At 39.0% G+C, this 13566-nt stretch overlaps 1 long non-coding RNA gene across 6 annotated transcripts in view; it reads right to left on the bottom strand.

Moving 5' to 3' along the window:
• LOC122986141 overlaps positions 1-13566 on the bottom strand; it is a 54881-nt gene extending 41315 nt beyond the window's left edge. For all 6 annotated transcript variants that reach the window (XR_006404247.1, XR_006404248.1, XR_006404245.1 and 3 more), the window contains exons 1-2: positions 13357-13566; positions 8203-8333 (exon numbers count right to left, since the gene is read on the bottom strand). This is a non-coding gene — a long non-coding RNA (uncharacterized LOC122986141). The remainder of the gene's footprint in view (positions 1-8202; positions 8334-13356) is intronic.

Raw genomic sequence — 13566 nt, forward strand, 5'->3', positions numbered from 1 at the left:
CCCTGAAAACCTGCTTTCTAAAATTATTTTCTTACTCTAACTGAGGTCCTACAGTATGTGATCACACTATTTCCTGCCAAAGTTGAAACACTTTCACATGAGAAATTTCTGTATTTGTGTTTTTGTTTGTGCTGTTCTCACTGGTGTAAAGTGGGCTGAGCTTAGTTGGAAAAAAGTGATCACATATTTTTATACACCAACTAGGATTTAGCAATATTTGAATCTAAATCTGATGATAGTTGTGGGATTTGTTTGCTCATGTTGTCAATCAAATCTGATCAAAGCCCACCCACACAATCCTGATGGAGCAGATTATATTACACTGTCACATGTAATTTTCACATCTATAACATGCAACACATTGCTTCATCGTAGCAAAAGTGTACAGGCCCAGAACTCTACTGTTTTGTTCCACTGTGCATTGCATGGAAGCAAAATTGACATATGAACTTTCTATGCTTACGAATCATTAACCAATGACATACAGCATAAGACCACTGAAAATACACAAATACTCACATGCTGATAGGAAATGAAATAAAGCGCTTAATACAATCAAAATGCATAAGAACATACTAGAAATATTTCATGTAATAATAATGACAATCATTATTTATTGAGAACTTTTCAAACTCTATGTTACAAAGTGCTTCACAAAGGCAGCAAAAATAAAACAGACAGCAAGAAAATATTAAAAAATATTTTTGTGTATAAAAAAACAATTCAGTATAAGAAAAATCAAGAATAAAGACATAAAGACAAAAGACAGTTCAAAGAAAATTAAAACTCAAGTAAAATCAGGAAAGGCTCTCCGATAAAAATATGGTTTAAAGGAATGTGTAAGATTTTGGCAGAAATAGAATATAAAATTCCTAAGTATGTTTTCATTAGTGTATAATCACCTGAAAATAAGAATCATCGTGATTTCATTAGTTTAGAAATGGCCCTTTATATCTACATAGGGAGTGGTTCCTCCTCTAGTTGGTGCTAGATTAGATTGGCCAGAGGGACAATTTGTGAAGCTCTTGCGGGATTTGTACACTAATCTTAAAAAGTAAAATGAAAGTTCATCCCTTCGGCCCATCTAATCTAGCATTTACCTCCTCCTCCACGGAGGCCGCCATGTTGCACCCTCATGTTTCTACAGTAGCTCAGAATGGACAAACCAAACACTGGCTCTAGAGAGGGCATTTTGCATTTTTTGTGAGTTTCGTGGCCAAGTTCTCCTACACGCTTGGAAGGGGAGGGTGAGGAGAGGGGTATTTAGTTGATTACAATCTGCAACCTCACTGCTGGATGCCACAAAATCCTACGTACTGGTCCTTTAAGAGGAGACTTAAAAGAGAATACAGACTCAGCCGAACTGATTTCCTTGGGCAGATCGTTACAGAGTCTTGGAGCCCTGACTGCAAACACTCTGTCCCCTTTAGTTTTCAGCAAGGTGTCTGGAACATGTAAAAGACCTCTGCCCGAGGATCTCAAAGTACATAGAGGTACATAAGAAGTCAGAAATATAGCAGGGAGAGAGGCCATGAAGAGCCTTAAAAGTAATCAGTAAGATCTTAAAATCTATTCTAAAACATACTGAGAGCCAGTGCAAAGAGGCTAAAACAGAAATGATGCAATCATGTCAACGGGATGCTGTGATTGAATGTGTCGAAGGCTACGCTGAGGTCCAGGAGTGCAAGGACTGAGCCATCATCAGCAGTCATTATAAAGTCATTGGTAACCTTAAGCAGGGCAGTCTCAGTGCTGTGATACTTCCAGAAACCAGATTTAAACTTTTCAAAAATGTTATTTTCCAGTGCAGAGGACACTATTTTTGCTTGGACACTAGTTTTTCAAAAAAATTTTAATACAAAAGGTACGGACTTGGAAATTTCTCTATTGTTTTGAAGGAGGGAAGGATCCAGCCAAGGTTTTTTTTTAACAGTGGGTGCACACAAGCAGTTTTAAAATAATCAGGGACACAACCATTAGACAAGGAACTGTTAAAAACAGAAAGCAAACAGGGACAGACAGACAGATTTCATTACTTTTAGTAAAAACTTTGTTGGTATTACGTCAACAGGGCTGGAAGACACTCTCATATATAATACTGTTTGAAAAAGTTCAGTCAAGGTAATGGGATAAAACTGGTTCAAACTATCTTGTTGTGGGTGAAGGACATCAGAGTAAGAGGCACTGGGGGTAACAGAGGCTCTAATTGACTTAATTTTATCAGTAAAATAAGATAAATACATTTCAGTCAGCATCACCTTCAGCTGGGGCACAAGGATTTACCAACTGATACACAGTCTCAAATAAAAATCTAGGGTTATGTTAATGGGCGGAAATAAGTTCTGAAAAATAGTGTGTTCTCACATCCTTAACCGTATTGTTAAAGTGTAATAATAACTCCTTCATAATATTGTAATGTACTTGGAGACTGAATTTTTTTCCATCTGCGCTCTGCTTTCCTACATTCCCTTTTACAGCTGCGAATATTGTCATTTATCCAAGGCTGCTTTCTTTCTGAGGACTTAAAGCTAAATTTAAGAGGTGCAATAATATTTAGTGAAGACAAGCAGATTGAAAAATTGAAACAGTCGGCCAGTTCATTGGTGTGGGAATATTCAGACAGGTGTAGGCTTTGACTATCAAACAATGCACAGAACTTTAAGATGCTTCACTCATTAAAGATGCGAGTGCACGAGGAGCGGGCTGGCACAGTATTAATAACTGGTGAGTCACAGTTAAAAACTTGACATTTGTGATTGAATACAGTCATATCCAGTAATTCCACAGAGGATATTTTTACATCCAGGTTAAACACAAGGTACAGTGTACCAATGACTATGGTTATGTGTTTGTCTACACACATACTGTTTAAAGTTAAAAGAAATAGCGATGTTTAAAAATTCAGTAGCATGAACTTTAGTGGAGTCATCAATATGGATCAAGATACTCTGTCATAATTGAAAACGAGCTGATAAAAAATTCTGGGAATTCTGCCATAGATGCTGATAGATGATGGTAAATATGATCAGATGGAGACCGTCAAGTTTAAAAGTAGTTTGCAAACAAGATTCAGTTAAAAACACTAAATCTAAGTTTGCAGATGAAATAAAATCATTTAAAATGAAAGTCTTAGCTTACTGGATAGAGATCTCACACTGATGAGTGCCATTTTCGTTGTATTTGTGCTGGGAGCTAAAGTAGATTGTGTGCGTGTGTGGTGGAAGGTGGAAGATATGTGATACCACTCTTTTTCCCGCATCAGCAGCTTCCAGATGGGATGCTCTGCCCAAGCCATTAGGCCCAAAGTTAAGCCTAATAGTTTGAATGGGCCTTAAATACCTCCAGGTGGTCTTTGGCTGATAGTCTAGCTATGGCCAGAGCAAGAGAAAGCTGTCATGCAATACAGTATGCTGCATCATTTTACACAGATGTTCTTTGTTTTTGCAATACAAGCTCAATCATGCAACAAAACAGTCCTCAGAAAAATATTTTCATAAGTGCTTCAGAAACTCTGTGCCTACACAACAAAAACTATGTCTGTGATCAATCCACCTCTTTATTGTTTAAGATATTCCACAGAAGGCATAACCACTTAGGACAATTCTCACGTAAGACAAAGGGAAGGCAGGGCCAGGAAAAAAAAGAAACAAAACAACCTGTGCCAATTCACATCTTGCCATCACTGTGGTCTTTGCCCTGCAAAGAATGTTGGAGCTCTCCCAATTCTGCTTGCTCCCAGCAACAATTGCTGTCTTTTCCATAGTTGTGCAAGAGTTTAACTGAAGTGATCTGATCGCACGAGAATGGGACATTCATGAGAAGCTTGCTGTCACCCACTAATGCCTCCAGCTCTAGTCAAGGAACTGGATATTATCAATAGGACTGCAATGGCAGGACAGAAGAGGACCTGCTTCAATACAGGCTTAAACATGTCAGATGTAATACTTATCAGACTGAAGCCAATTCCTGTTTTATGTCCTCTAAATGTTAATAATAATCATAATAGAACTCTTCGAAACATTAAAAAGTTTTACAGTGCACTTACAACACACTGTTAAAGGACAAAGTGACACTATATTTTTCTTATTATTAAAAAATGTCATGAAAAGACCAAAGCCAACAATGTCTCTCAACACTTCCCAAGTCTGTCTGTGGCACTCAGCCCCAAACCCATTTGGTCCTACTGAAGCCATTAATCTTTAAAAAACTGTCACAAATATATAGCTAATTTTCTAAAAAGGCCAAGTAATTTCCTAAAACAGCTAAGCAATTTAGTTTTTAGTAAATCATACTCAAACGGGACTAAATGTGGTTCAGTGCAACTGTGTGGCTCAATTCATTGTTGCTTTGGCTCATTTCTTGGGATTAGTTGAAAAGAAAAAATATAGAATATCACCAGGTTTATTATTTAATAGCTGAAGAAAAATCATCAGAATATATTCAAACAGAACAAATTGAGACTTTTAGGCACCAATCATAACCCCAGTGAGACATCTTGCTGACACAGACTGAGTTAGGGGTTCAGGACTGATAAAATCAGAAACCTAAACGACAAAACGGAGTGCTAGTTAAAGAGACGTTCCCCCTGCCTCTGCACTCCCCTTCAGTCTAAAACGTGGGTAGATGAGATAAATAAACACTCGCAGAGAGGAAGAAGAGCAGCCCACTGTGCCCTGAACAGTACTCATTAAACCTAATAGGTCACGCTGCTCCAGCCAGGCTCCACTGACACCCTTAATAGAAGCCTGCATGGTTAAGGGACCATGAAGACCATTAGGGCACTTCAAAGTTCACCCCACTACATTAGGGCTCTGCTGATATGGCAGAGAGGGGACAGATCCAATTCCTCATTCACTACTTTATTTTTTCATCGGTTGGCCTGTCAGTCAGTCTGCTCCATAAACAAGTGGATGCTTGAGCTGCTCATTAAGGGCCATCGTTAGCAAGGCCAAAGCTGTAAATCAGTGCTTATATCAGCTTTCACCAAAAAAAAAATTCTTATAGGTCATATTTTAGAGCTGACACTTTGGCTTACACTGTTAAATGATCCCTTTGGTTTGAAAATGATGCTGGTTCTTGCACAGTAAATCTGCACTCATTTTTGGACCAATGAAGAGACTCCTATGAACTGTAGAGGACTGGAGCCAAAGGGAAATGACAACCACGCTGACCAGTGTTAAAAAAAAATCTCCTAACAGACTCAGACATGTAAATTCACACAGGCCATGTTTGCTACTATGAAACCAAAGTCTACCTCATTCAAATAACTTCAAGTGACATCTTGTCATAAATCAAATGAGCCAGCGGAAGCTTGATATATTGATGCTGTCCTAAGGGACATAAAAGACGGAGCAGTCTCCTGCTGTGGCCATAAGTCAGCACTACAGCCCCTCAGTACGGCTTTGTGGAGAGGAGCAGGCGGCTGAAGAGGAAGGAACACAACATACATCACTTTGTCCAGTAAAACGTCCCTCATTACAAGCTGAGAATGCCAGTAAACAGCTCACATTTAGCTAAGCTTTTGACACACATAAGAAACCAATCCCAAATAAATTCAATATACCACTGATCTAAAAGTAGCAACATCTGTTTTTAGCAGCGCTTGCCAACCAAGTAAAGAAGCAAAACAAAACAAAACAAAAAAAAACAAACCCAAAGCATTAACAAGAGACAGGATGGTACTGCATGAGCTAAAAATGTTTTTTTGAAGTGATTCTTGCTGGGACATAGTATGCACATTTTAGGACAGAAATAAATCAAACCCAGAATGTGTATTTGCATGTCATTGTGTCTTCAATAGGAAGGAAGTGTAGGAGGAGGACTATATCAGGGATGATATAACAGATTTACTGAGAGCGGCGGATGAATACCTCACTTCCCTCTGCTTCTTCTAATGGGCTCTCTGGCTCTTGGCCAGCCTTTTCTATCATCTTATCTACAACTCAACTATACCAATGAGATCAGTTTCATCTATTTTGATGCCCATACTATGGAGTATATCTGCAGTGTGGTAAATTTGAAAATTCTGCTGTGACACCTGATAGAAGCTGTAAAATGTGTGCATGTCCTTATTAGATTGTGTATTTATAAGTAAGAGACAGTGTGTGCGTTTGTTCGTAGACTAAATGGTCCTCTTCTTCCTCACTTAAGATTCAAGTGTGCTAAGGACCTAATGTTTAAATCAGAGGTTCCCAATCATAACCCTGCAGCAATGCAATGTAGCCAGTCATCACTACGTATCAGCATTCAGCAGTACGAGAAATCTTTGAAAGGCCATTATCTGAGTGTTGCTGGGACGTCTTATCTGTATTTTTTAATTAGGTAAATAACCACAATAAAATACAGAGTAAATACAGTTATGTTTCATTCCTATCAGGTATCAAGGCTTATTTGTGTTATTATTGTATCCACAATGAAACTGTCAATAGAAGGCTGGGAACCTCTGTTTTTAAATACCCAAAAGTAGGCCTACTGATTCAATTAGTCACTGTGCAAGGCTAGATTCAAAACTTAATGCCAGCTCCAAAATGAGACTATCCGAGCAAGTATCTTCCCATGTCTGAGAAGGTATTAGCATGCTTTGTTAATTTGTGGTTGGTATCCAGCCTCTTCCCCATTTTCCCATCAGCCGACATTGGTCACCGAACAGCCAACGGTCTGCCAGCTGCCCGACAGGGATCTCTGTGGTCTGTAACCATGGAGACAGCCTCACGACTGCTCACATCATTCACTGACTCCCACTAATAAAACTCCAGTTTATTAGAGTGTGGAAATGTCTAGTGTGGCTTTCTGACATGCTAACATAAACAGAGAGGGAAAGGATTTAAAGTGGTACTGACACATGGGTGTAGGTTTGGGCAGGCTAAAAGAGGTGAACAGCGTGGCTCTAACTGCTGGGTTAGTGGGTTAAATCATCACTCAGCGTTTATATGTATTGTTGTAGAAAAGCAGCTTTGTTAAAGTAACAGGCAAATATAAAAGTGCATATTTTCAGAATCATTACATATAAGACAAGATTGGTTAATTTTATAAAAGCAGTTTTCTTTCTGTATTTACAAGGCGCATATGGTAGCAAATAAATAATATGACTGATAAAAACATGCTTCAACTATCAGCTGACATGCTGTAGCAATGAAATGACTCACCCTTTTGATTCCTCTAGCTTTTTTTCTGCCTGTGTACAGCACCTTAAAATTTAGGAGTCAACATACTAAAATCGGCAGCCTGTTCACCGTTTCCGTCTTAACACCCGTCAAGTTCGTTATCAGGTTGTGTTTTTAACCCCCTCAACCTCTTTACTCCGGAGCAGCATTTTGTCTTTCCTCTTGGCAATATGCTTCCAATTATGAATCTTGTGAATATGGGGGCGGTGAAGCATCCTTCTGATTTATTGTGCACTCAAGTCCAGCCTTGTTCAGTGCATTTGCACCAGAGGCCCTCCTGCTGCAGAGCTCAAAGGTCAGAAATACACAACAGTTGACCTCTTGTGGACTCATGTGCACAGGGTCACTCCAGACCTGATTGACAGGCCGAATGAAGACTCGACAGCGAAGGCCACAGGGTGAGAAAATCTGGTGTGCAACGAGGAGCTAAGCACTGCATTAGCCTCCAGCTGTGAGGAAACTTTGTGGCACAGAAACCACAGAAACATAGAGAGAACAGAGAAAGTGAAAACTCTGCAAAACAAAGAGATAACTAATGAGAAAAAATGAAGTGAGATCATACAGTCACTATCATTCGGCTGACGGCTGGCCGCTAAACATTACTTCTTTGTAACCATAGAGCACTTTGCGGTCTTCTCACACGGGATAGCTGGGGCCATCTATTTGTAGTCATCAGCTAAACCCAAGTCCTGTGGACTAAAAACACATGCTCCGCAAGTGAGTCACACAGAACAAGAGATCTCTCAAGACAGTGGTGATGCTCGGCCTGAGAAACGACGCATCCCAACAGACTAATTTCCTGGCTTCCCAGCTCACTTCCTGTTTCATGCTGGGTCGTGGGCACCACACTGTGCGTCATAAAGGCTGCCCGGTCGAGTCCAAGGCCACTGGTACTGTGGGATTCAATAGCACGTGGGACAATTCAGTCGTTCTATACCACAAGAACAAGGCTTGCATCCACTGCGCTGCAGCATTATTTGGCTTACTGCATGTCCTGTGTATCAAACTGTGTTGTTGAGTGTTTTTTGCAGATTCTCACATTTTCACGATGGGTTTTGTGGTCTCATCGCAGCAGATGTGAATTGTCTGCCCTGGTATGGTTTTTGTTGAACGGTCCTCAGGGGCTTCTCCGGGCCCTTCAACTCCCCACCGGACCTAACACCTTTCACACTGGATAAACACAACACAAAGGAGAAACGCAAGTTTTATGTTAGAGGGTGGGTTATTACATGCAGGAAAAGGGACCCTCTAATTCCCTTGGGAGTCTAACCACTCATAAATCATCAAGCAATGAAAGTTTCCTCTCCAAACAGGGGGCTAAAACAAACTGAACACGGAGCCCCGCTGCCCCTCCTCCTCCCCATCCTTCGCTCTCTTCTCCCATTTTCCTGGTAGGAATTTTTATGAGGAAAGAAGAGATGTAGTGGTGCAAGACTGCAGTAGAGCAAAGAGGTAAATACTTCAACATCAATCCTTCGTAATGACCCCAAACTAAAAAAAAAAAAATCAAACATTATTTTAAGGGCTTTTACACAAGCTTCTCTAACGGCAGTCGGAAGACTAGAAATTCCACCCCGTTAGCTGGTAAGATACTGAGAACCAAAAAAACGTTCTTGAATGTGCTGTATGTTCTGTGTTTATTCTTCTGTTGAGATTTGTTACTATAGAGAAGATCCAAAAGCGTTTGTGAGGATGTTCTGGTGGCCACAATTAAGATGGAAAATGCTGACATAATCAAAGACGCTCTGAAAGGAGTTTCACCACAGGTTGTCAGTTCATATCACAAATTCAAAGCAGAATAAATTATTTGTTCAGTAAAGTGAAAATGGTCTTTAATGTGTATGATATATATAAATATATAACAAACAGAGTCAGCTCAGTACGTCCACACACAACATTTGCATCAAGTTGATTTTTGCCAGATTTTGAAATTCAGCTGCTTTCAGTTTGATATCACCAGTTTAAACTTGATTCAAGTTTCATGCTCCCAGAGGAAGAAGCAATGACAGCAGTATTACTAAACAGCTGTTACACTATATTGTCTGTTATGATGCCACCAGGAGGGTTGCACACCTCAGGCCTGTGTTAATACCACTCACATGTGATGTGACCTGAGCATGCTGGAGAGAGTAAACCGCCGGGATCAGGAGCTGCTCGTGCTGACCACCAGTAACACTTAGCAGCTGTTAAATTCTCAGTAAGATCTTGACCTGAACCAAAGCAGACACTTCAAATGGGAGGGAAGGGGGGGGGGGGGGGGCACACTGACACACTGACTGCTACTGGTGCTTACTTTCTGATCAGCAGGTCAAACACAAAATGTGCCTAAAATACCAAAGACACGCTGTTTTAATTTGAGGGTCCAGCCTTATAGTCATGTCAAATTTGCTTCAGTCAACTCTTGAATTTGTAAGCAAAAAAATTCAGCCCTCTTGAGAGCCGCTGTATATGTATTTATATACTGTATATATACAGTGTATATATTTGCAAAGTCAGTGAAAGAGCACCATGTAACATTTGCATACAGAGTGTTACAGTACATTACAGTACAAGTGGCAAGCAGCAATGTTAACTTCTAATTTTTAATCGAAAAAGAAAACTAAAATGTGCTTAATAATGTTCGTTTTTAAAATGATCTAAAAACACACCAGCAACATACAGTATTCCTGTACAGTTCTTCCACATGTTTATGTCACAATCTCTATACAAAGGTCCCTTCTTGGTAATGCTAAGAGGAAAATATACATTTAAATTTACAAGCAGTGAATGGAGGAGTGGTAGTAGGAATACTACTGCCCTCATGTGATGAATTATATAACTTACATTCTTACATTCAGCACCGGCCACCAAACACAGATATGCAACCTGGGCTGAATTTATCATCTATCATTTAATATTTCTATTATTTTAGACATTTGGCAGAGATTCTTACATAGTACAATAAGGTTAACATTTCAAGCAACCAGTTAGAAGAAGTAATATATATCATATATAATGTCAAGTTTGTTTTAAAATTTATAATAAAAGCCAAAGAGAGGATATTATTCTTATAAGTGTCTGAACAGCTCAAAAGTATATCTTGATTTGTTAGATGCTGTGCAGGAATTTTGTATATTTATGATTCAGTTTGTTCAGCTGTTTTTTGACCATTCTTTATTGCCCATGGCATGGCATACGGTATATGGCACACGCAATAGAGCTGCACATTTTATTTGCTGTGACTGTAATGAGCTCCAGTATTTGGTAATGAGGCAGGCAAACTAAAAGAAGTCAGCTGGCTGTTGTTCGGCTCACCTTGAGCTTAACAAGTATTCATACATTTCCAAAGTCTTAAAGTGCATTTCTTAATACGCCTGGTTGTAAAATTATAATCATGTGTTTTGTTGTGCAAATTGTTTGAGAAGTTTTTTTATAGTTTTATCGTCCAGTTTTATAATGCTTACCATAAAATCTAATGACGATACAGTGTTGATGGATCTACTTTGAAAGTACAGTTCTGTTATTTTATGGGTGAACTACTGCAAGGATAATCTAGGTTTATAGATTTAATACCTAAAAAAAACATTTAAACATAACTGTCACTGCCATACAATACAAAATTATATGACTGTAAAAGAAACACTGAGCATCCTGCACTTTATTTTCACTGAATGAGATGTCATAAAAGATTTTCCTGTACCAGAATAATAGCTGGAGCACCAAAATGCACCCTTAAGATGACAGTAAAATGACACTTGCAAAGGTCTGGTTTCACAAAGATTAGTCTGTCATCTGTACAGTGAAAAAGGCATTTTGTTTTGTTCTTACAACAGTCTAATGTGAGTTTGACAGCTCCACAAAAATAACATTTAATTGAAAGCCTACAATGTCAGCCATTCATACACCAAGCCACCTCAGAAATAATAGCATTGTTTCCATTGCAACAACCAAGCACCTGCTGCCTAAAAAACACAAAAACAGCTCAGTGTGTGGTTTACCCACAATGTTATGGATCAAACAAAGGGAAAGGAAAGAGTTATTACAGACCTAGTAATCCCTTTAAATTCTTTTCTGCTATTTCTCAATTTATCAGCTGGAAACCAAAGTCTTAATTTTCCCAGAATGCATAGCAACTTAGAAATATTTGATATAGTCAAAAACTAGACAGCTTTGTTCAACTTTTGAGCTTAGATGTATATCTGAGACTTTGTATTTGTTAGATCTAGGCCAGACTCAAAGTGTGCCTTTGAGAAACCAGCCACAGAGAGAGCTGAATAAAATTAAAGATGCAAAAAGCAACTACAAAGAGATGAGAGAAAACAAGCTCCAACAGGCTCTGACAGAACAGTGTGAGGGAGGTGTGGAGAAAGATGGCAAAAATCACTACTTCTATGCAGCCAGGACAAGTGATGAAGGGCAACCAGGAAAGAGGGAACAAGTAACACCTGTTTTTCAAAAAGCTTGACTGGGGGAACCTCAGCCCAAATATGTTCACCTCCCCAGCACAACAGGCTGGTCCAATAGTACCACTTTTCATCTGTCTCTCTGAACTAAGAAGACAGCCGGGAGGCTTCACAGAGGCAAAGCAGCAAACTGTGGTGAGAACAAACAGTTCCAGTCAGCAGGTTTTCCGGCACATTTTCAGCTCAATCTTCAGCCTGATGAGGGAGCTCTTTGCCGAAGAATGGATGCTCTAATGTCTGCAGTGTCAACAGAGGCTGTTGGAAGTGATGTTGCACATTACTGGAGCTGATACAGCTGCACATTAGATCCCAATGAAGGAATTCAGGCAGCCCTCCCAATTTAAATATCAGTCCCTTAATAACACAGACAGTTAAAGATGCAACTCATTATCAATTAACCTGTTTTTTTAAAATAATGGATTACTCATTTAATGTATAAAATGTCAGAAAAAAGTGAAAAATTCCCATCACAATCTTGCAGATCCCAAGATGGTGGCTCAAAATTGTATGTTTGGTTCAACCAACAGTCCCAAACCCCAAAATATTACATTTATAATTGTATAAAACAGGAAAAAGCAGCTGAAAGCTGGGAATGTTTGGCATTTTTTTCTTGATGAATGAATTAAAGGATTCATTGATGATCAAAATTGTTGGTGTTTATCTTTATGTCTACTTGATTGATAGACTAATTTAGCACTGCAGTATCATTTTATCTGCTTCACAAACCTCACTGCTGAGAATCATAATCAATGATTGCTGATTGTAGTTGCTGTGATGCAGCTATTATGAGCATTAACTCCATCTGTCAATATTTACTAACAACAGACCAGGATGCCAACATTTCAGTCAAGATGAACACTGGTTTATAAAACCATCATTTTTATCAACATGAAATGAAATGACTTAGTGTAGTGTGCAAAGGGTTTCTTAACATGCTAAAATCTCACAGCTACATGGAGCATTTTAGCCTTTTAGCTCATTGTTTTGGCTGATGACAGGCCCTGTATAACTTGAAAACTTGAGAAGCTCTGGCCAACCCCTGGTAGACAGCCACATGCAACAGAAAGCTCAGATTAAGCTATTGCGAAGTAGATGTTTTGTTTTTAATACAAAACTTGATTCAGCAACAAAAAAATTGTGGCCTACATTTTACATGAGGCACAAAACAAGTACACAACACATGAGTGCTGAAAAAAATACACTAGTACCAATAGTGTTGTTGAAAACATGAGAATTTAAATCAGACCAAAATGTAATTGTTAATTTACACTAAAAGAATAAATGGAGAGATGTTTCATCAGCAAGTCCACAAAAGAGATGTAGAGTTATTTACATCCACATATCTGGAGATCACAGAATTCACTGGATAGATTTCATGTCAACTTTTTGAAATTAACTTCTTGCTACTTTATCTGTTGAACAACCAGCCCCATTGTGACATCAGCACTTCGTACATTTACTCCAAACCGTTGTTAGCAAGCCAACGACCATGAACCAAGAGCAGGGTTCTGCTTGAGGTTTCTACCCGTTAAAGGGGAGTTTTTCCTTACCGCTGTCGCCAAGTGCTTGCTCATGGGGGAATTGTTGGGTCTCTGTAAATTAAAGAGTATGGTCTAGACCTGCTCTATGTGAAAAGTGCCCTGAGATGACTTTTGTTGTGATTTGGCGCTATAGAAATAAAAATTGATTGATTGATTGATTGATTGAACTCAAAACAGAACATAAAGCAGTGTGCTGCATGTTTGACATACATTCATCAGAAGGCCAGAGACACAACTCCAAACGAATGCTAATGTTGCTCCATGTCTACAGAATCTGAATATTGGCATTAGCCATAACAATTTATATATACAACATATACAAAAACTTTGATAATGTGAGGTTGGTATATAAAGACTTATTTTAGGCAAAAATGTAGGCACCCTAACCTCAGGCTATTTCTGACACAAGAGCAATCAGCA

Source organism: Thunnus albacares, chromosome 7, assembly GCF_914725855.1.
Source record: "Thunnus albacares chromosome 7, fThuAlb1.1, whole genome shotgun sequence".
Lineage (NCBI taxonomy): Eukaryota > Metazoa > Chordata > Actinopteri > Scombriformes > Scombridae > Thunnus > Thunnus albacares.